Source organism: Haliotis rubra, unplaced genomic scaffold (genome assembly GCF_003918875.1).
Source record: "Haliotis rubra isolate DU_JTF1 unplaced genomic scaffold, ASM391887v1 Scf55, whole genome shotgun sequence".
NCBI classification, from domain to species: Eukaryota; Metazoa; Mollusca; class Gastropoda; order Lepetellida; family Haliotidae; genus Haliotis; species Haliotis rubra.
The window spans coordinates 687,614-710,092 of NW_025767246.1; positions in this window are offsets into that span (position 1 = coordinate 687,614).

Sequence of the window (22,479 nt, forward strand, 5' to 3'; positions counted from 1 at the left end):
AAAGCGTTCGCTCGTCACACCGAAGACCCGGGTTCGATTGCCCACATGGGTACAATGTGTGAAGCCCATTTCTGGTGTCCCCCGCCGTGATATTGCTGGAATATTGCTAAAAGCGGCATAAAACTCAACTCACTCACTCGCAGCGATATTACTGAAAACGTCTCAGGACAACAATTAACCAACTGGACGGAAAAGGGTATTTCGATTTTCACGAACCCAACAAAGAAAAACAGACTATTTGCTCGATCATGCGTGAACCATATTGAAGCTACATTGTGCAGTAAAACACACATTAGCAAACCATGTCAAAATGCGTGAGGGAAGTTGATCGATTATGAGCTGACTTGATATCCGTGCTCACCTTGTCACATTAGGAGAGTGAAAAGGCGGCATATCTCACAAAGAACTCCCATTACCTTCCCTACATCCCCCTCAGCATGCTAAAGCCACAATTATTAAGTTACGAACAGCAATCCATGCCAGATATTATTTCATAACAATGCATTACAAAGGATATGCATGTCATTGCCGGAGTTACCACAAGACAAATTGGTTTTGACGGTTTAATAGAACAGAGTCCCGGTATTCTTCTAGTTTAGTGGCCGGTGCCATCGAGGCTTAAGATAGCCATTACAGTGATTAGCAGTGAGGCCGTTAGCATAGGGGCAATAATTACCGCATGTCCATGTCGACCATAATGGCGCCGCCATAAGCACGTGATTACAGCTCCTTTTCTCAAAGAGGAACTTATATCTTAAGGATTGTCTTGTCTCATGATCATCAAAGTACTTTAGATATAATGAAATTATAACGTGTACAATAATAATCTACAACACTGCCAGCAAAGTCAGGTGCTAATGTTTTTACGAAAAGACAACTTTCTGTTGTTCGGAATTCGAAGGCCAAAGAGAGTTTATTGTTTAGTAACAGTTTTTGAAAAACATAGAAAGAACATATGTCTTAAGGAAGCTCGTTCGTATAATTATCAAACATTTAAAAATTATCAAAGTAAAACAGTACCTTGACAATTCCTAGCTTCGCTTGCCAAAGAGTGTCATGGTAAGTAAATATGACAGTGGCTATTTGTGATGGTTGACAGTCTTTGAAAGGCAATTTATTGTCAGAAAGAAAGCTTGGTAAACATCTGAAAATTACCTTGTTTACCAAGACTTGAATTTTGATCACGGCTTGATATACGCATGAGTTAATGACTTACTTTTCAGTAATGTGGACTAGGGTATGATAACTGGCGACACTCACATGCAACAGATCGCTCTGTAAGCTGTCTACCGAAGGAGCAGCAGGCGTAATCATGGCGCCGCAGGCGACAATGAAGCAGAAAATTGTAATGCATACCGTTACAAAAACGAATAAAGAATGTATATATCTCATTAAAATCAGCGTTTACTTTCATATCCTTTTACCATTTCGAGTTTTTGTTGTCACATTATCTGTAGTTCATTTTCTTCCGGCACAAGTGAATTACACGAGGGAGCAATGCATACTATAGGTCTGATGGCGTGACATAGGAAACGACAACTTAAAAAATCCACCCCGGCATATGGTGCTGGAAAATCACCGCAGGGAATCAGTAGTTTTTTGTTTTTTTTCACAATTATAGTTGATAAGATGGATCTGTTTTAATCATCCAGGTACGCGGGGAGTTGTCAGAAGTTTAATCTACAGTGCGCGTTTCGAGGAGGACACGTTGTCACGTCCAGATACAGAAGAAACTCGTTGTCACGTCCACATGGATCAACGCCAGACTGTTCGTATCAACGCTGCTGTCGTTGTCACATTCGTATTAACGCCACGCCACGCCACGCCACGCCACGCCACGCCACGCCACGTCACACTTATTGTCACGTTCGCATCAACGCCATGCCACACTCATTGTCACATTCCAATCAATGCCAGTCTCGTTGACTGGAATTGGAAACGGAATTGGAATTTTAGAGTGCACGTTAAATTTTCTGATCTTGGTCTCCAACATTTTAATAACATACATGTTAACTATCATATTCCCTTTGTCGTTTCGGAAGTGACACGTAAACTATTTGATCGTTTTAACTCTTCTTGGAAAAATTCTATTTCAAATGTAAATGGTACAACGAGCAATGGAGGTAATAAGTTAAGAACATGTGTTACCTTTAAGGATGAATATCATCCTGAATTTTACTTATTTAGCCACATGCCTCGCTCTTATAGACGTGCTTTAGCACTTTTTAGATGTGGGGTTGCTCCTCTTAGAGTTGAAACTGGACGTTGTAATTGTACTCCTCTAAAGGAAAGAACATGTTTTTACTGTAATGATTTTATTGAAGATGAATGTCATGTTTTACTGCACTGTCCACTTTATTCTTTTGAAAGAGAGTCCTTTTTAGTAAATGTGAGCAGCTTATTGTGAGCTTTTGTCTTTTAGTGACTTTGATAAGATCCGATTTTTACTGTCCAATCCACAGGTGTCTTTTAATACAGCCAAAACCTGCTTTCTTATCATTCGGCGTCGACATGCCTTTTTATACTCTTAACTTCGTACTGTAAATATATATTATATATCCTATATTCTTTTAGTTTTGTATTTTATATGATATAGTCTCTCATAAGTCTGTAAAGATTGGCTCAACGTTTTATTATTCCCTTCTATGTACATATGTACGATGTTGAGGTGAGACTCAAATAAATTATCTGTCTGTCCGTCTCATTCCAATCAATGCCAGTCTCGTTGACGCGTTCGCATCAGCATCTGACTTGTCACGTTAGTATCAAGGGAAGTCACGTTGTTACGTTGTATCAAGGCCACACTCGTTGTCACGTTAGTATCAACAAGGGAAGTCTCGTGGCCATGCTCGTATTGACGGATCCCGAGTTAGCTTGTCCTTGTTTATCCCCTGAATGCCAGAAAGCAGGCATGGTAACAACAAGTCCCATGTTTTAATGTATTTTGATTTGACGCAGATAGGGATCTAACCACTGATCTACCGCCCTCGGAGCACACGCTCAGTCCACTACGGGTACCTCAATCAGACATTAACCTGACCCATTGTAACATTACGAAAACGAACGCGGCCTTAATCCAACTCACTCACTCACTCACGAGGGTACGTTTTCCAGCCAATCTTACCACCCACTCGTCTAATAATAAATTGATCTAATTTTATCACACAATGTCTACCTAAAACTTTTACCGCGGAAAAAAAGCTAAATTTACTCAACTGTTAATAGCGTATTTGTTCCATTCAACAACACATTTCATTTATATTTGAGGCATCTCAAACAACCTGTCCCAACATTGCACGCACGCTTCACTGGCACCAACACGCCAACATGGAATGGACGTGCGTAGTGGAGCTTAATGGAACATAAAATAGCAGTGTTACTGCGTGAGTGAGTTAAATTTTAAAGTCGCATCGAAATCGTTTCACCATATAGCGAAATAAATTTTGAAACTCCCCACAGATGCAAGAAAGGGGTGGTATTAATACCTCCATAACAACTTACCCTTACACGGAACGAGAACAAATACATGTAACCAATCACTATATTGTCTATTATTCATGACCTAAGCTTTATGGTAAGTGAAATAAGAAGATGTAAACTACGTCATGAAACTGTCATAAAAGCAATTAAAGGTGCATTCATTAAACCAGACACGCTTTCTTTGAACTCGTGAACTATCATTAGACGTAATGAGTGACTGAGTTTAGTTTTACGCCGCTTTGGGGAATATTCCATCAATATCACGGCGGGGGACACCAGAAATGGGTTCACACATTGTACCCATGTGGGGAATCGAACCCGGGTCTTCGGCGTGACGAGCGAACGCTTTAACCACTAGGCTACCCCACCGCCATCATAAGACGTAACATACGTTAATTTTGATTGCACTCAACAAAGGACAGATTCTTGTACTTTTGTGAGGGGACAGTTGAGTCTATTTTTATGAAGCGGTGGCGCTCTTGCACTTGGTCACAGGTCACAAAACGGTGTACACATCTCATATGTCATCCCAGCTTCATCTTTAAGAAAATAGTGGCATTTGTGTTTCAATGGATAAAAACAAAAACATGTGTTCTGTTGGTAAGTTATTTGAAGAAGCCGGAACAATCCGTCTAAATGTTCGTCTTTAAGTTCTTAACACCATACTCAACTCGAGCCTCTACGATTACAAGTTGCACAAAAGAACTTTGCAAAATGTTCAACATTTATTATTTTTTAACGCATTAAGTTTCAAAATTGTAAGCCATTATCAATTAAGTCTTTCTTATGCAGCAGTTGCAATTTCAATCCAAAGGTTATTTTTCTGGTCTGTCCTAAACTGGTCATTGGTCGATGAAACACTCAATACAATACGGACAGCCATTTGACTGCTTCTCTGCTAAACATTGTCATCCAAGTCGTCTAACAGTAAGTTTAGTCTGAGACTCAAAGTAGTATTTAAGATAACGTTGTACTTACATACATTCATTCCCAACATACAAAGAACGCTCACAAAGAAACATTTAAAAATATAAATGTAATTTGATCAGGAGTCGCACTGCCATGCATTTCAATTTCGGAAAAAATCACCATTTAGGCATAATATGCATGAGGAGAATGCATACGTTTTTGAGTATGAGAACTCCCGCATGCATAGTTGTTGGAGATTTGCCTCCTCCCTTGGTGCCATGGAAACACTACCAGATATCATTCCCCAGATAAAGGTCAACCAGGGGATACATTACATTTGCACGGTACTGTAAAAAGACCAGTGATGACATAAAGTGTTGGCATATTCTTAGTGGCGAACACCCTGTTAGGAACACCATGTAGCGAGAATTAGGCGCGCCCTTGCAGAACGCACAACAATTGTATAAAATTTCTCCCATCAGCAATGACCGTCGCACAACCTTCAACTAATATATTCCTGCATCTGAATTGATTAATTCAGGTTCTGATTATTGTTTTTGGTTTTATGTTACTTTACAGGAAAACACAACGAACCGTATCGCGTGTCGCGCATAATAGTTCAACCCGTAATCCAACTCTTGCACAGAACTCTAATAAAGATAACGTGTAGATGATGCTCAAGAAAAGATGTGCGTATGTGTTCTATCAATAAATTAAAACTCACACGCGGGATCTTTTATCGATCGGATCGGGCCGATAAGGAAAGAGATAGCCTTGTTTTTCCGAGTTGATATCGATAAATTACTCTTACCGTGTTTATTCATCGGATATACATTTGTGCCACGAGTAACGACATTGTAATGAAAAGTAAACTTAGGCAACAGTCAATATGTTTGATTGATTTTTCTCAAAAAACATGTCCAAGTTGATCTTAAATCAGACATTATTTCATTTCGTGTAGGAAATGTTGGGAGTTGACAGAGCACGTGTAACAGAATAGCCTTGAGAACTTTTACAACCATTACAAAACTAAAATCTTATATTACTGGTATAAAAACAGCAAAAAAACATGTTTTTCATGTCAGAAATCAATGCTCTCTTTGGAATCTGTTCGGATGTATTTGTATGGAAAATGAAATTATTTGTGAAAGTTTTAGAAAGTTCTAGAAGAAATAATATTGTTTATGAAACCATGAGTCATCAAAATGTTGACATGTCGATGAATTGTATGTATTCGTGTCGACCTTAGCAAAAGTATCAATATTTGCTATCAGTACCGCGCTTGATTATCAGAAGCTTCGACACACGTAATTAATTTAAAATGAAAATGTTGGCAGGTAACATATTTAGTGGAAGGCCTGGTATACGTGTTTTAATATCCTTGTTTTACGAGTCTCGGATACTTGCGGGGCGGTGGGATAGCCGAGTAGTTAAAGCGTTCGCTCGTCACACCGAAGACCCGTGTTCGCTTCCACACATGGGTACAATGTGTGAAGCCCATTTCTGGTGTCCCCCGCCGTGATATTACTGTAATGATGCTAAAAGCGGCGTAAAACCCAACTCACTCACTCACTCAGTTATTTGCTGATTTCCATGGTAACGCATCGGAGTAGGCTGTGCTCACGATATCAACCACTGGTTTGAATCAGGCATAACCGCTTACATAAATATCGTTATCATACAGATAAAATATTCTGAGGGTGGAATTAAACAGCTAACAAATTTGGTGGTTATTTACACTTACCAGCAACGACAACAACAGTACTGACAACAGCAGCAGCAACAACAAAATAATAATAATAAATTTATCAATAACAACACCACTCATTCTCACTCTCAAGGATTCCCGAAAGTCCCCAATGCATCGAGTCTAGGAAACGGGAGACCTGTTTCGTTAGCATATTGATATTATGTCAATAACAGCAATAATACCCACGTAGAGTGGTAACTCTCGCAACATACAGCAATAATCCATCATGGATGCTGGTGTTTGGCTTCACACATTGCACCCATAATGGAATCGAACCGGCTTTCGCTGTGGTGATTCACACAGTGGGCTGGTAAAGGTGTTCTCGATATTATATGAATGTGATTGCATTTCATTTAAAGGAGGCAATTGTTACAAACATCTCAGCGATGCTTTCTGTTATAATAATACGACCACATGAGTGAGTGAGTTTAGTTTTATGCCGCTTTTAGCATTATTCCAGTAATATCACGGCAGGGGACACCAAAAATGGGTTTTACACTGTGTTCTCATGTACAATTAGTTTTACGCCGCTTTTAGCAATATATATACCAGCAATGTCACGGCGGGTGACACCAGAAATGGGCTTCACATATTGTACCCATGTGAGGAATCGAACCTGGGTCGTCGGCGTGATGAGCGAATGCTTTAAATACAATGTTAGCCCACCGCCCCTATCGCTACAAAATGGTAGGCTTTTCATAAGGGCTTGTTTTTATGTACAAGCTGCGTGGCTGTAAATTCAGAACCTCAGAAGGTACATAAAACTGTAGTATCTGATGAATAAATCTACAACACATTTATCATACCGACATATTTATCATTTACCTTACTCTGAAACAAACAGTCTGAGAAGCAAATACCATGATCGCTGCCATGTTTGCAAGCTGAGCTCTCCACGACACGCGCATCATATTCAATGTCAACATACATTAGGCGACGCCGTGTCGTTGTAAGGAGAGAGATAGTTGTCGTTGCCATGGCAGCGGGGTACATTTTTTTCAGTTTAAAACTCATTAGGAAATCTACATTTCGAGAAGTGGACACGGAAGTTAAAATGTTACCAGACAGGGATTTTCTCCTGGACATCACGTGATCCAGACACAGATAGCCATTCAGATTAAATATGACACCGTCGACTCATTCTAAAGATAGGGTTTCATTAGGGGTCAGTTTCAATGCACAATGTTCGTGTTTAACCTTCAGTAAATTTACAGAATCAGGGCTACATAGCAAAGAAATAACACTTTATTGCATAGTTCATTTGCAAGGCGATCTAGTTGGAGATTTGAAAACTAATTTCGCAATTTGGTATAATAGTTCTCTGGTTACCCGAACCCTGTCCAGCAAAAAAACTGAGGTTTTTTATTTCATCGGTTGAATTTATTCATCCGTCCGTTTCACTGTACAGTAATTTAAAATATTATACAACAGTATTAATAAGGAAACCCTTGAGCATGAACCACGACAGTGAAAAATATCTAGTTTATTAAAATAAAACCAATCTAGATTAATATAACACCGAGTCTAGACAGCCCTGATCCACATAATCAGCCTCGGATTTTTTTGTTTAATTTAATTTTATTGTTTAATAAAGGATTTCATAGGCTATATGTTAGGTTTGGAATGGGGTGAATGTTTGATTAAATAAATGCCCTAGGGGCTGTGAAAGAGACGAGTTGGGGTGAGGCTGGTGTTGTCTCGTGTCGAGGGCGGAGAAAACAGTTCCACTGTCAGAAACAGTTACCAACCATTATAGAAAACAAAGGTTAAAACAACATCGTCCTTGACGTGTCTTAATTTGTTTACATGTTGCGTGTGCCACACGGAATTGTGTAACTGGTTCCTTTTTGTGTAACTGGTTCTGTAAATTTTCTAAAGGGAATTGCTCTTCAGTAACCCATGCTTGTCGTAAGAGGCGACTAACGGGATCGGGTGGTCAGGCTCGCTGACTGGGTTGACACATGTCATCGTATCCCAATGCGTAGATCGTTGTTCATGCTGTTGATCCCTGGATTATCTGGTCCAGACTCGATTATGTACAGACCACGTTATTACTTTGTATAGATATGTACTGATGATAGCTTTTCACACTCTCTCCAATTTGACGTAATAACGCTGGAATCTGCATCTGTGTACACATACATAAGGGTAGGCACCACACTCTCTAATTCAACGTAATTGCGCGGGAGTTTTATCTTTGTATACGTACGTACTGCTGGACACAATTCTCTGTTCCTAATTCCACGTAATAATGCCGCAAGTTGGATCTTGTATACGTACGTACATGTAGTTATCTATCGCTCCATGTTTTCAAGTAACTACGCTGGAGTTTATGTCTTGGGATACGTACGTAAAGTAAGACATCATTTATTCGTAATAACGCAGGAATGTGTGACTTTGCAAGGGTACATTCTGTCAGACATCGCTGTCACCAGTTCCATGGAATTACGAGAGAGACTGTTTGAAGTCTCTCTAGTTCCACGTAATTACGTAGGAATGTGTATCTTTGTAAATCTACTTAAGATACAAGATATTGTATTGCGCAAACGTTCAATGTAGAAACAGTGAAAATATTCTATCAACTATAAACGAGATATATAATAAGACAGACTATTGGTAGACTTCATTCTCCAGTTCGGGGTGGGGGTGGGGTGGGGGTGTTCTATCTCTTCTTACGTGGAAGACATCACTCTCTGCACCACATACGGACAGTCGTAATTTTAATGATGCACACCCAAGTGCTGAATGCATCCGTGCCTGAACTTTAGAATGCTGAGCTCTTCGTTGAAAATCCAGAACACGAGTGCAGTACGCCCTCCTAGAAAGTATCAATGTGTTTTCATCAATCAGATTTAATATTAGGTTTTGATTATAAAATTCGGTATTATCAGTCAACACGTGATGATTTACATAAACGTACAAAACATTGCAGTTTCAATTTCCAGTTGAACGTGTCAGCACGGATGTTCGGGAGGGAGTTATGTCGGTAATGACAGGCGTGTTAATGACTAATCCTCTCCTGATTGCAACGCTGCATTACTCAGCCTGACCTTGCAGTTTGATAGCAACTCAGCGTGTGGAGCTTCATCACTGAAGCCTCATCCCAGACACATCCCGCCTCGGGCCATCATGCATCTCAACACGATATCCATCCTCTCGAACAGATCCACGGGTTCGACCTAGTACCTCGAATATGTAATGTGCGTGCAACAGATCAATTTGTAGCTTCCTTCGTCTTGGGTAGAATCCAGTCAGCATTTATCCCACTCGAGGAAGCCACTTGAAGTAATCTCCTGCGCCTGTGGTACACGACTTGGAATGGACCTCGGGAAATTTAAAAGCAACAGGAAATTAAATAAATTCCTCCATTAACCGCAAACAAACGCAACGACATACGAGGTGGCAAATTGTGGCCGCTCTGGAACTCATGGTTTCTGTCGTCTTCAATTGGGCAGTCCGGTCTGATAGTTGACGCAGGTGGCAGGCCGCTTCTTGCAACAGACATGGAATGTCCTGCTAAATTGCTCATAAAGTTCTAATCAATGAGAAGCAAGGTCTTGCATGTTGCGCGCTGGCTTTGATGTATAGTGGACGGCCGTCGTAGCCTGTCACGTCACCCTCAACGTCCTTTAATGGACATCCTTCTCGGGAGGTGTAAAAACAGAAATGGAGGTTAGTCGCAACACTTGAGAGATTACACCGACCATGATCTCATTATCTGGGTGGTTTCATGTTGGGATTCATAAAACTCCTTAGTACAATATGGACCTTATTCTACAACTCTTCCCTGGAGTGCTAAAAAATTCTAATAGAACGGAACAACGGCTTTGACGTTTCTGGCAACGTGTACTCGGCGTCTTCTGTACGTTTCAACGTGCCATGACCTTGTCGTTTGTTACATTGTTATCGAGGTTTTCTTCATATTTCCCGTTGATTATCGAGTGCAAAAATGACGTATGTTTAACATAGTTGTCACATGGTACACTGAAGTCGGTGATGGCGGTGCAGACTCAGATGCCCACGTTCCATGACGTACATGTTGCAGATGTTTGCAGATACAGCATGTTGTTTACAGTTCAATTCTCACTTTCGGCGTTGGAAAAAGAGGGAAAATGTTGCGGAAATTAGAAAGTAATGATTTACAAACGCCAAAAGAATGCTGAAACTTTAAAGTGAGTGTTAAAACGTGCATCCGACGTGTCACAGCGTTATCTTGATCAGATAAATGACGTTACATAACGTACTGACGTAATTACGTACAGAACATGATTTTTTTGTATTTTTAAACAACTATGTATAGCAAGGGAGTGTGTCGCGTTGGTCTCTTGAGATGGTCTGTGAAATGAGGCAATCGTGTACCTACAGTGATAAACTGACTTACATCAGACAGGGGTAAGACGTTTAATGTATTTACGACTGGAACGAACAGCTGGTCCTCGTATTCAACGTCGTACATAATACCGTACACCACGTAGACACACATTTTGATGTTTAACTGTCCCTTTACCATTACCGGATTTTAAATATACCTTTATCGTGAATATAAACCTTGTAACTGCCTCTTCAAAGCATATATGTTTTATAAGAGCCATGTGTCTTTATGAGCCCCAAGGGAACACCTGGATCAGGGGGCCGGAGTCCACTGTTGTCGGTACATGTCCGTGTCTGTTGATATGAATTGACAGGAGACGCTTGTCAAGTCAGTCTTCGTACCCCATCATTCCACTCAGTCAAGGGGAAATGAGAGTTCAGGACGATAACACTATGATGAATGTATTCGTTAACAGTGGTTTGACTTGCTCAATGCGTAGACGTCTTGGTCCATGAAAATCAAAGCTTTCTTAGACCAGAAACCAGTTTTCTTGCAAAGCGTTGCTCCCTACAGCGTTTTAGGAATCGCGTAAGAAACGGAAGCTTCGTTTGCGGGGATACTTTTTCAGTACGCGTGACGCTGTATGGTGGTAAGTTGGGCGAAATCGGATTTTTGTGGTTTAACGTAAAATGGCGAATAGTGTTTTATCTAAAGATAGCCATCTTGTGATGGAGGGAAGAGGATCATCATCTTTTGGAGTAGCCCTGGAACAGACGCAGCTGGTCTTGGGTTAGCCTAGTTAGATCTAACCGCTTTAATATGTCTCTCAGTGAGCAGTTTGAGTAGGCAAAGTGGGGGTCACACTTTCAGTAATGTCTCTCTCATGCAGGTCAACATATATTCGACACGGTAAAAGCTTTTTATGGAATGATGTCGTCTACGACATCTCAGCACGCCATCGTTGTCCCCACGAACGTCATTACGCCTACTCAGTTAATGGGAGACCTGACCATCTTCCCATAGTAAGGCACAGTGCCACCTTCTGCGGGAGACATGCTGCATGGGAACATTAGATTCTTATCAGCATATATCTCTGTGATCATCAGCGTTCTGATCGAAATAAGCCTATGATTAAAGGAACGATCATTTTATCGTCTCGAATCTTTTCCGGAAAATAGTATAATGTAAAAAATAAGTTTGCTACCTTATGGAAAAAAAGATATAAATTGGCAGATATAAGCCTGGGTGTATTATGCATTCAAAGGAAATGTCTCTCCTAGTCTCTTTAAACTTTCGTTTTGGTTGTTTAGTATCCTGATCAGAAATATTTCAGCTATATGGTGGCGTCCTAATTAATCAAGTCTGGACCAGACAGACCATCAAGTCAGCGACCCTGACCGCTCGATCCCGTTAGTCGCATCTTACAAGTCTAGTTGCTGAAGGTCAGTCCTCACTCGGATTTCACGGGTAGGATTGAACATCTGTTTAATTCTCAATTAAAACTCCAACCCACATATAACTAGAGCTTTAAAGTGCAAAAATGCTGATACGGCAAAACTAACACCCCTTAAACAAAAATATCAATATCAACACTCTGATGTTATAACTAGAGCTTTAAAGTGCAAAAATGCTGATACGGCAAAACTAACACCCCTTAAACAAAAATATCAATATCAACACTCTGATGTTATAACTAGAGCTTTAAAGTGCAAAAATGCTGATACGGCAAAAATATCAATATCAACACTCTGATGTTATAACTAGAGCTTTAAAGTGCAAAAATGCTGATACGGCAAAACTAACACCCCTTAAACAAAAATATCAATATCAACACTCTGATGTTATTTAGTCACCTGTACGTATGGAAAATCTTCGGAATTTTTCAAATACCATGCCGCCATTTATCCAATCTTCCCTTTCCTGCAGTACCCAAGGAACCTATAGGCTTGGGTCAGCTGTTGTTTAACAGGGCCTGTAAATACTGCCTGTCAGCCTCTCCACTTTAATGATTGTTCAATTTTTAAAAAGCGAACTATTGATAGACATTACGAACGCCAGATGTTATTTGATTACTCAATAGCTACGTCTTGCTGTCAATGCATCCTTCTTTTCCGCATCTTCTGGTTCAGTTTTCATCCTGGCTGCCAAAATCAACATCATCATCCTAGCTTGACATGCCTTCCTTCATCTGGCCTAAAAACGTCGACAACAAATCAGGGGGGTCAATCTTCCCGTACCACCATCTCCCAGACGGAGAGACAGGTGTAGAAGTCATCAGTGACTGCGAAGACTGTGGTGATGAAGATGGGGTGCAACGTGCCCGTCGGCGTCCTCAGCAGCGCTACGACAGCTGTCGTTCCCTACTTGTCTGTAAAACACTATCTTAAATCAATAAACCTCTCAAAATATTCTCCGGAAAACGACAGAAGACACAGTAAGATCGAGGTCGAAAGATGAAAACTGAAATTAATTGGTGTCGGAAGCAACCAGTGATGCCTGTAGGGTTAGTTGATCTTTTTGACCTTCAGTGCCGCCCTACCGAGCAATTGGTCAGCTACACTGACGGGAATTAAACAGGCGTCAACTCACCCTTTTTAGCTGAAACGATGGATGTTCAGGCACATTCGTCCTCTCTCACCTAACGCGTTAGGTTAATAGGTAGGAGAGCGAACGAGGTAGTTTGTGGAGAAATATTTAAAGGGCTCCCGTCGCGCTGGTAGCGCACTCAAGCATTGCAGTATTTGATCTTCGCAGATGTTTCAACGAGTGCAGGTGAACTCGGAGGCTTATTTCAGACACAGGATGGACACTGAACCATGAAATATATATCCTACAGTAAACTACGGTTATATCGAACTCAAAGGAAGCAGTAAATATGTTTCGTTATAACCGAATATACGTATTTCAACTAAAGTGTACGATAAGTGTCCAGGACTGAACACAGTTATGTCATTCGGTTCGTTAAACTTATTTTACAGCAGTTTTAAAAGTTTCTATTGTAGGTCCAGACAAAGTCTTAATTCAAAAATCGTTATACACATCAGCTTGTGACGTAAAACACTAGATCAAGGTGCATACTCATACTTTCACTGACGGGATCTTAGCACAAGAATCATTTTATGTGGTGCGAAGGCCCCGTCATTGAAAGCAGATCCGTGAAGATCCGGGTTAGAATTGGTCTACAGCATCCTAGTCTGTCATACAGACCCTGAAGTAAATATATCCAAGAAATCACACGTAAGTCTATAAAATGTGGCAAGACTAGATTTCCACTATGAGCTTTTTTTCTGTAAAATATGTTATTTCAGAGACTAATGGTTAGTCTACGCCAGCCCATGTTTGTCGTAAGAGGCGACTAGCGAGATCGACTAGCGAGATCCGGTGGTCAGACTCACTGACTTGATTGACACATGTCATTGCATCCCATTTGTGTATATCGATGCTCATGATGCTGATAACTGGATTGTCTGGTCCAGATTATTTACATACCGCCGATATATAGCTGGAATATCACTGAGTGCGGCATTAAAAAAAAGACAAAACCAACCAACCATTGACAGTGTGTAGCGAGAAGCATTTTTTGCGGCCCGTGATTAATATAAAAAACAACTTTTCCTACAACCATTCTGGAATAATAATAAGCAGGTCGAATCAATATGCGAGTCAACGGCCAAAGGATTCTGGCACGCAAAAGGGCCATAACTCTTCGTACAAAATTGTGGTACCTAAGACAATTGACTGTTATATATGATCCCAACATTGTTCTTGGTTTTTGCTTGAAGTAGAGCGATGTTGTGGATCGTTTGGTTCGTTGTCCACGACACTGTAGCTATCAATTAGTCTTTGGAGATTTTAACTCTTATTAGATTAGGAGTGAGTGAGTGAGTTTAGTTTTACTCCACACTCAGCAATATTCCAGCTATATGGCGGCGGTCTGTAAATAATCGAGTCTGGACCAGACAATCCAGTGATCAACAGCATGAGCATCGATCTGCGCAATTGGGAACCGATGACATGTGTCAACCAAGTCAGCGAGCCTGACCACCCGATCCCGTTAGTCGCCTCTTACGACAAGCATAGTCGCCTTTTGTGGCAAGCGTGGGTTGCTGAAGACCAATTCTACTTCGGATCTTCACGGGCCTATTAGATTAGGAATTTATGTAAACAGGGAAGTTATACCCCTAAAATTAACATTCCAGATGCCCTTAATTCACCCGGAGTCAGCACGCTGGGGGTGGCATGTTGGTATAAATCACATCTTGTTGATAGATTATTCCTCTCTGTGGTGAACTCTTCAAAATTCATAAGCAAATTGGGCAGTAATTGAAATTCCACCCCCTCGATACAAAGTACAATGACGAGGTATCAGCTGATAAGACACGCGTGGACAGGTGCTCGCACGTAGCAGCGGAACTACGCCTGACGCTGAGACGGTAAACTCGTCATCTTGGTCGGGCAGGAAGGAAAGGGACGAAAAGGTCGCTTTCACACCTCAATACGTGACCCGTGGGACCTCTTTAATCGCATGTGTTGGGGATCTAGACGAAATCCTTCCACTGAAGTGCATCAAATAGGCCTCCTTGGGGACCACATGTCGCTCGTGCTGCACGTGCATTGATAGCAGTTCAATCTTGCGTTGTCCGCATCATGTGACAGGGTTTGGCTCGTGCGAATCGGGTAATCGCGGCAAGTCGGACTCTTATCAAGACCCTCTCGTTTCTGGGGTGAAGAGGGGCTCGTTTCGCCGTGTTGATGGCTGCTTGGACAGTTGTTGATTAATGACGGCGGGTTTGGCTCGTGCCACTTGACGCTGACACAAGTCCGAGTGATCGCGAGTGGACAGGAGATCGTCGCCGTGGTCAACACACAAAAGAGGTCAGACATTTTGTCAGATAATGTCACGGCGCGGCATCCGACGCCATCAGATCAGCAATCACAGTTCATCAGATTCCTTGCTCCAGCAACACACTTGAGAGCTGGTCATTTAATGGTTGGAAGAAAATGAGAAAACGGCGTTGATGAAAGGGTTCTATTTGAAGAAGAAGACCACTCTCTTCACACTGACCTGAGAATATACTCAATCTCCCTCCACAAACCAGGGGAGGTACACTATTATGAATGCCTCCATGACAAGCTCCAAGTCAACAGCCGGCAGCATATGAGAACCACAGCTCCCCAGCTGATAATATCATCCCATCGCCAGTGCAGACCCGTACAAAACATTAACATAAAGTTATCTCATTGTTAAGCCATATGTAGAAAAACTACCCGCAGGAAATGTGTCTCATTTGCAAGAAGTTAAGAATGTTATTGCCCTTAGCAAGTAATAAATCTACCATTTTTTACCCAAGGACGATACATTAATATACTTTTTGTTGTGTTAGGACAAGAAATTGGGACCTCAAAGACCCCTAATCTCTAAGGTAAAGCAATTGCGGGACAAGAAAGGATACAGTGCTTTGACGAAGCTGTGATCTTGCAGTCTGTTTTGCATTTTTGGACTAGTGCGAGTGAAGCCGGGTTGTTAACGTGGTGTTGAGAGCTCGGCACTTCAAGCCTCCTGCTTCCTTATATATCACTCCACACTCGGCCATTAACAAAAATTAGAGGAATACCGCAGTGGCTCTGAAAACTCACAGATTGACTCCTATGTTGCTCTGATGTCGAGGGATTTGTGAAGATTGAACGATTCTCATAAAACTGAAATTCTTTGTCATGTGCAACTGACAAAAGTTAAAATTAGGAATTTAAAATAGGGTGGAGAAAAAACATGGTCTCGCTTGTGTATCTGTTTAAATATTGCTGAACAATATTCTTATTTCAGGACAAAAAGAAAACGACTATTTCTGCAATATAAACAGATAGAGATCAGGTATAAAAGTGTCATATTGACATACTTATAATGCCTTGTGTTTTGTTTGGCATTCAGTAAAACACACACTGGCAGAAACAATAACTCGAAAACTGAGTTGTATGTTAATGAGATACGACAGTTGATTCACGCATCGTTTCCTTCACATGTGTGCGATGCTGGCCTGTCACGGGGAGGTAAAGTGACATTTAGTCGCCGAAATATAATCATCTTACTTGAAAATATGTAACTAAAATATTTAACATTAAAATGTGAAATGACCTAAACAGTTCCAAAATATTTGACAATATACACCTGAAAAGAAAATATGTAAGTAAAATATCTAACATTAAAATGTAAAATGACCTAAACAGTTCTAAAATATTTGACAATATGCATCTGAAAAGAATATAAAATGATAAATAAGTCTTTAAATGAGCCCTGAACAATTTTATTTCCTTTAATTTGTCAAAAATTCTTGAGCTGGACACAAGGGTCTGGGAGACTTACAAGCATGGAAGTTTCTCAACTTACGCTTAGTCTCTGAATATATTATAATTTTGATAGTAACAAATAAACCCAACTAAATTGAAAAGGACCCGCTGGGAGACAGGAGATTCCGAACCTGAGGAGATTTAGTCTTGCTTCATTTAGGGATTTGGGAGGGGGAGGGCTGGGCAGTAGGGAAAATAATAAGGTTCAGGGTCTGTGAGAGACACTAGGAGGTTTCATGTGTTCCGCATTTCCAGTGTACTGGATACAGATGCTTGGTGGGCATTTAAAAGTTGGATGGTATATTTATGGTATAAATTTACAACTTCTTTATTATTTACAACACGACGTTTCTGGCTACTTCTTGACCCTTCATCAGATGAATGACAATATGATTTACAAACAAAATATATAGTTCGTACATGAGGCCAGTGAGATTGGATTAAAGATTGAGATGCACAGAGATCTAGGGGATTAAGTGATATGTTTTTTATTGAGATGTACAGAGTTCAAAGAGATTAAGTGGTATGTTTATATTATAAATTGGTAAGTACAGAGTGTTTATACAACGAAAAGGATATACATTGATTGGAAGCCACTTATGAAAACAGATATAGGAAGACACACATCAAAAGCAAGTACAATGATTAGAAGCAGCATAGGAAAACATGTACAGTGAATTGAAAGCCTGTAAAAAATATTTTTCTATGCACCAGACTTGTAATGTCTGCCGTATATTGGGCATAGTTATGTATTATATGAACTGATGATAACCGAAACGATATCATGATATTATGGATCATTACAGGAAATTCCTGGCAGTGAATATATCTAAACATTATAGGGAAGTCCAATATCACGAAACACTATAAGTACATCTGATCATTGCAGGAAATAATTGAATATTATTGAACAGAACGGGACCTAAATGAAGAAGATTACTGAAGATGACTGGAGATAATTAGAAATTTCTGTGTTGCCGGGAACAAAATATGGCACCAGTAGTATATTGATGTCGACGTCGACCAACAGTAAGTAAATGGATGAAAGGCTCAGGACAATGGCTGGACGCAACAATCAATGATGGATAATCACTGACCAGGACAATATACAGTGATATCTATCAAAGATACCAACCCGGGCAGAAAGTGACAACAGACGTTTATCTCCACTCTCCAGCATGGCTATGAATAAATACAATACGATTATCTAATTTGTTCAACTTGCTACTGCAGCAGGATGGAAGTGATGAGCTCCACAACAGATGAGGGCATTCGTTATCCGGGACATTCTATACACGTTGTGACAATAGGGCAGCTTGCTTCACAATATGAATAAACCGGATAAATGAACTGTACAAATGTTCCAATGACAGTGTTATCAGATTGCTTAAAGAACGGTTTATTGACAAAAGCTGTTAAATAATAATTATAGAAGTTTGAAGTTGACACTGATATTATCAAATAATGAGCAGTGTCATTGATGTGACGAAGCGATAGATAGCCTTAGTATCGCGATCAGTTTGATAGGCAAAGGAGGTCAAATGGCTGGGCCAGTTTTAGGATCCCTACATCGATGCAATGTCTGCATCAATAAATTAAATTCATTTAAATTTAAATTAAACTCCCCTCAACAAACATGGGGGTACATCATTTGACAGCCTGTGTCTTAGACTAACGGTTAGTCGCTGAATGTACATGTATATGATTTTGACAGTGTTACGAGTGAAGGTGTGATAAAGGGGTATATGACACCAATTCACTCGCACAATGAAAATGGATCACATGACTAATTCAGGAAGATTTATTTATACTATCCTAACAGAAGGCTGATACACGATACCAATTTACAAATGTGGAAAGTGAAGAGGGAATTGTCTTAGATATATTATGGGCAAAGCAATATGGCATAGTCACCTCATTTTTAAATCCTTCCAAAACTGTACACCATGATTTCCTAGTTTCCATATTTGACACAGTCCCGACGTGGGTGCAAGTTTGTGAATTCACAGATGAACATTCACATCATGGGTACAACCACAACTGGCAAAAATCCCGTCCTCAAGAATCATCCCAGCTAGATCAGAATCACCGAGCTTCTCCCTATAAGCTGGCTGGCCACATTCAATTAACTGACCAAAGCTGAATTCATCAAACCCCAAGCTGTACCACTAGTTACATAACAATTTCTCCCTCAAGCGAAGGCCCCTCACCCCAAGCTAAAACTAATTACACCAAGTATACTCATCACTATCTAAAACTGTACATTATATTTGCAAAATATGTTTCATCACCCATAACAACAGAAACAAATAATTCCGTTTTAATTGAAAAGGAGACCAATGGGATGGGAGATTCAGAACCTGGGAAAATATAGAATTGCTTCATGTAGGGTTTTAGCACTCCACAGAAGGGAAAACCGACTGAACCCGACACCAGAGGATAAATTAACAAACGATTCTATCTCAAATCTAGAATAATTTGTAAAGTCTGGGACGAAATTAAGCGCTCTCGTCGGTTCCATTTGAACTATACTTATATTTTGTAGATATTTATCTTTAAATCTGGCGTCCCCCGCCGTGATAGTGCTGGAATATTGATAAAAGCGGCGTAAAACTAAATCTCACTCACTCACTTTAAATAAAATAACTGTAATTCTGGGACTTGATGATAGTCTATTTTTGGCACTCTATGATAAATAGGTCGGTTCACTGAAATATTGTATTCACAAGCACTGAACATCATTAAAATGGATTAAACATTGATTATTTTTGGAATGATTTTTTATGATAAAGAGAGTCTAACTATTATTACTTCTGTTTTAATCATACCTATGTATCGGATTATCAGTACAATTGTATTATACAAAAAACAATGATGGAGAATGGTCAGTGGGAGATCTTTAACACCTATAATTTTGTTGTTGTTTTAAAGGAGATCATATCAATATTTTTATCTAAATGAAAACAAGTTGAGATTCGTTCACAAATATCGCCGCACTCATACACAGAACTCTTGTTAATCCAGACACCTTCGTTTCCAGTGCAGACATCTGGATAAATCAATTACCAGTTTTTTACAAATCTTATATAGGTAGTAATACTTTCCTTCTATTTCCACGTTCCCTGTCCGGTATACCCAGGTCCGGATTAACAAGATTGCACTGTAAAGATATTTTATATTTGGCCGTATGACATCACGAATTACAGACTTCATTGTAAGATGGTGGTGTTTCTCAGTAGCCTCGGATCTTCTGCTCAATGTCACAGTCTACGTCAGGTCACTGCGAGGAGTGTGGAACTCACGTTCCACTGCTAATGACGAACCGCGAGCAACTGGTCCCGTGTCGACAACTAAATTGATAATATCTCACAAAAAAATGCCGGCTTCTTTTGCAAGAGCTGTCGAATTGTTTAGTAGTTACAGAAGCCGAGTGTAGATACTGAAGTAAGCCTCTTGGCTAAATCTAACAGCATCTCTAGACGTTACCTCTGGCAGGGTAAAAACGCAAACGTGTGACATAGGGCGCGCTTCAATTACATGTGTAATTGGGAGCTGTGGCGGCGGCACGACTCCTCACTAAGCAAATCAATTAACTTAGTCCTAATTCTTTTAACGTCTTGGAAAATTCTGCCATTAGAAAACACCGGAGTTAGGGAATGTCAATCTATCAACTCATGCTTTTTGACTGAGCCTGTAGTTTTTATACTTTCCTGGCAATGTTTATTTGTTTCTTGCTCTCAGTGTTGCGTCCAGACATAATGCCTTCTCTTCCTGAGTCCATGTACTTTCATTTTCTTCTTTGTGGATACAGCTCGATTGTTTGCGGTGGTACCGCCTTCGGGACAGACAGTGTTAAGTATAATTTGATTTGAAACCTTTTACAGTACAATACAGTGAAGAACTACATAAAAACAACCGGTGACAACAAAACACGATGGCAACATACTTTAGACTTTAATAAAAAATATATTCGAATGTAAATTGAATCTGGACCGGATATATTGTTTACTGTTTTGCGTAATTTAGACATACTTAGCCAGATATGTCGACGTTAATGTCGCTTTACTTAATAGCTTCACTATATGCACGAGTAAACAATTATTACCGAATCGCTCTTTAAACTAGTTTCACACCAAGTGTGCACCATTTAAGACACCTTCACGCTGTGTTTAAGTCACAATGTGATTGATAATTCACCTGGTATTTCACATTTAATTGCTGGCGCTTCCTCGGTTAATGAGATTTAATTGATTTCCCCAAGATTTCCAAAATGCAGGTTTATGGTAATATATTTTGTATAATTATTTTTCAGGTTGTTTCGTTTTCCCGAAAGGACGAACGAACTGGTCCAGTCCGGGAAAAAGCTCGTGCCAGTGAGGCGGGTCTAATTGATAGGGCAAACACATGTAACCACGGCTGGTATTCTCATCAGCAGCCGTCATTTACCGCAAGATGATTGCATCACAAGTCAACACACTGAACATGCCAGCCCGGGGGGGTGTGCCTCAACCCCGGCAGAAGTACACAACCCTTTCTGTACCCCCTGGAGATGCTACCTACATTCCCTAAACCCTAAGGGACGGGCGGAGTCGGACAAGAAAGGTCTGATGTCCGTTGACCGCATAGCCTCGTTCTGAATTCAGCCGCCATATCATTTCTGCTATGTGGATCATTTCCAAACATCTAGTTCCTCACATCGGCCGATTGAGCTTTTTCTTTATACGATTATGGCCAATTCTCTTGAGAATAGGCATAATTGTATCCTGCGTCATAAAGTCTGTAAATTGGGAGTTTGAAAGCCTTACTTATTTTTGCGAGCATTACATGTTGTTTGGGTGACATTTTGATGTACCGGTAAGCTGCATGCCGACGGAGTGATGTCCCCTTGGGAGGTCTCCATAATAAAAGGGGCAGTTATGCGAACCAGTTTTGACTGTAAGAATATTGGGGTGCCTCTGATTGATGTCTTAACAATGGGCAACGGACATAAATAGCCGCACTGTGCTTGAACTGTGCCCACTTAATGAAACAAGGTTGCGTAAAACATCATATTAACCGAAGTTCATTATAAGTTTTTTTGGATTAATCTTTCCATTTCAAGATGGGGAAATTGGTATGGTGAAAACTCAATACCATCGAGAGTCCCGTTCCAGTTAAATCATCTGGATTAGCAAATTTCTAAATACAAATGGCAAGCTGTAGTTTGGTATTTTGGACACAAACATAAAATTCCACGCTCTTGTTTTTCCCATATTTTATTTAGCAACAATCGTCGATAAAAGTTTAAAACTCTGAGGCTTGCTTCGAATTCTAGGATTTTTATCGACTAGAGTTGATGTATTTGATATCAAAGCACAAGATCGAGAAACTCGGGATTTAAAAACTTTTATCGACTTTATTTGATTTCAAAAGACACGAGCGAGAGAATCTATTCATCATAAAAAATCAGCTTTAAACTTTTTAAAGTTTGTAAACAATACTAGCTAGTGGGTTGAAAGGAAACGATACAGTAAACTTCAGTAGCAAGGAGGTTAGTGATGTCATTTAATTATGGCGTAATGGTGATATCTTTAATGCATTGTGATGACATTTCATTGTAGCGATATCTCTTTGAAGATATCTCCTGATGTCAACCATGCGATATCTTCCGTAAAAGCTTAGAGGATGAACTAGCAAGTCAGCA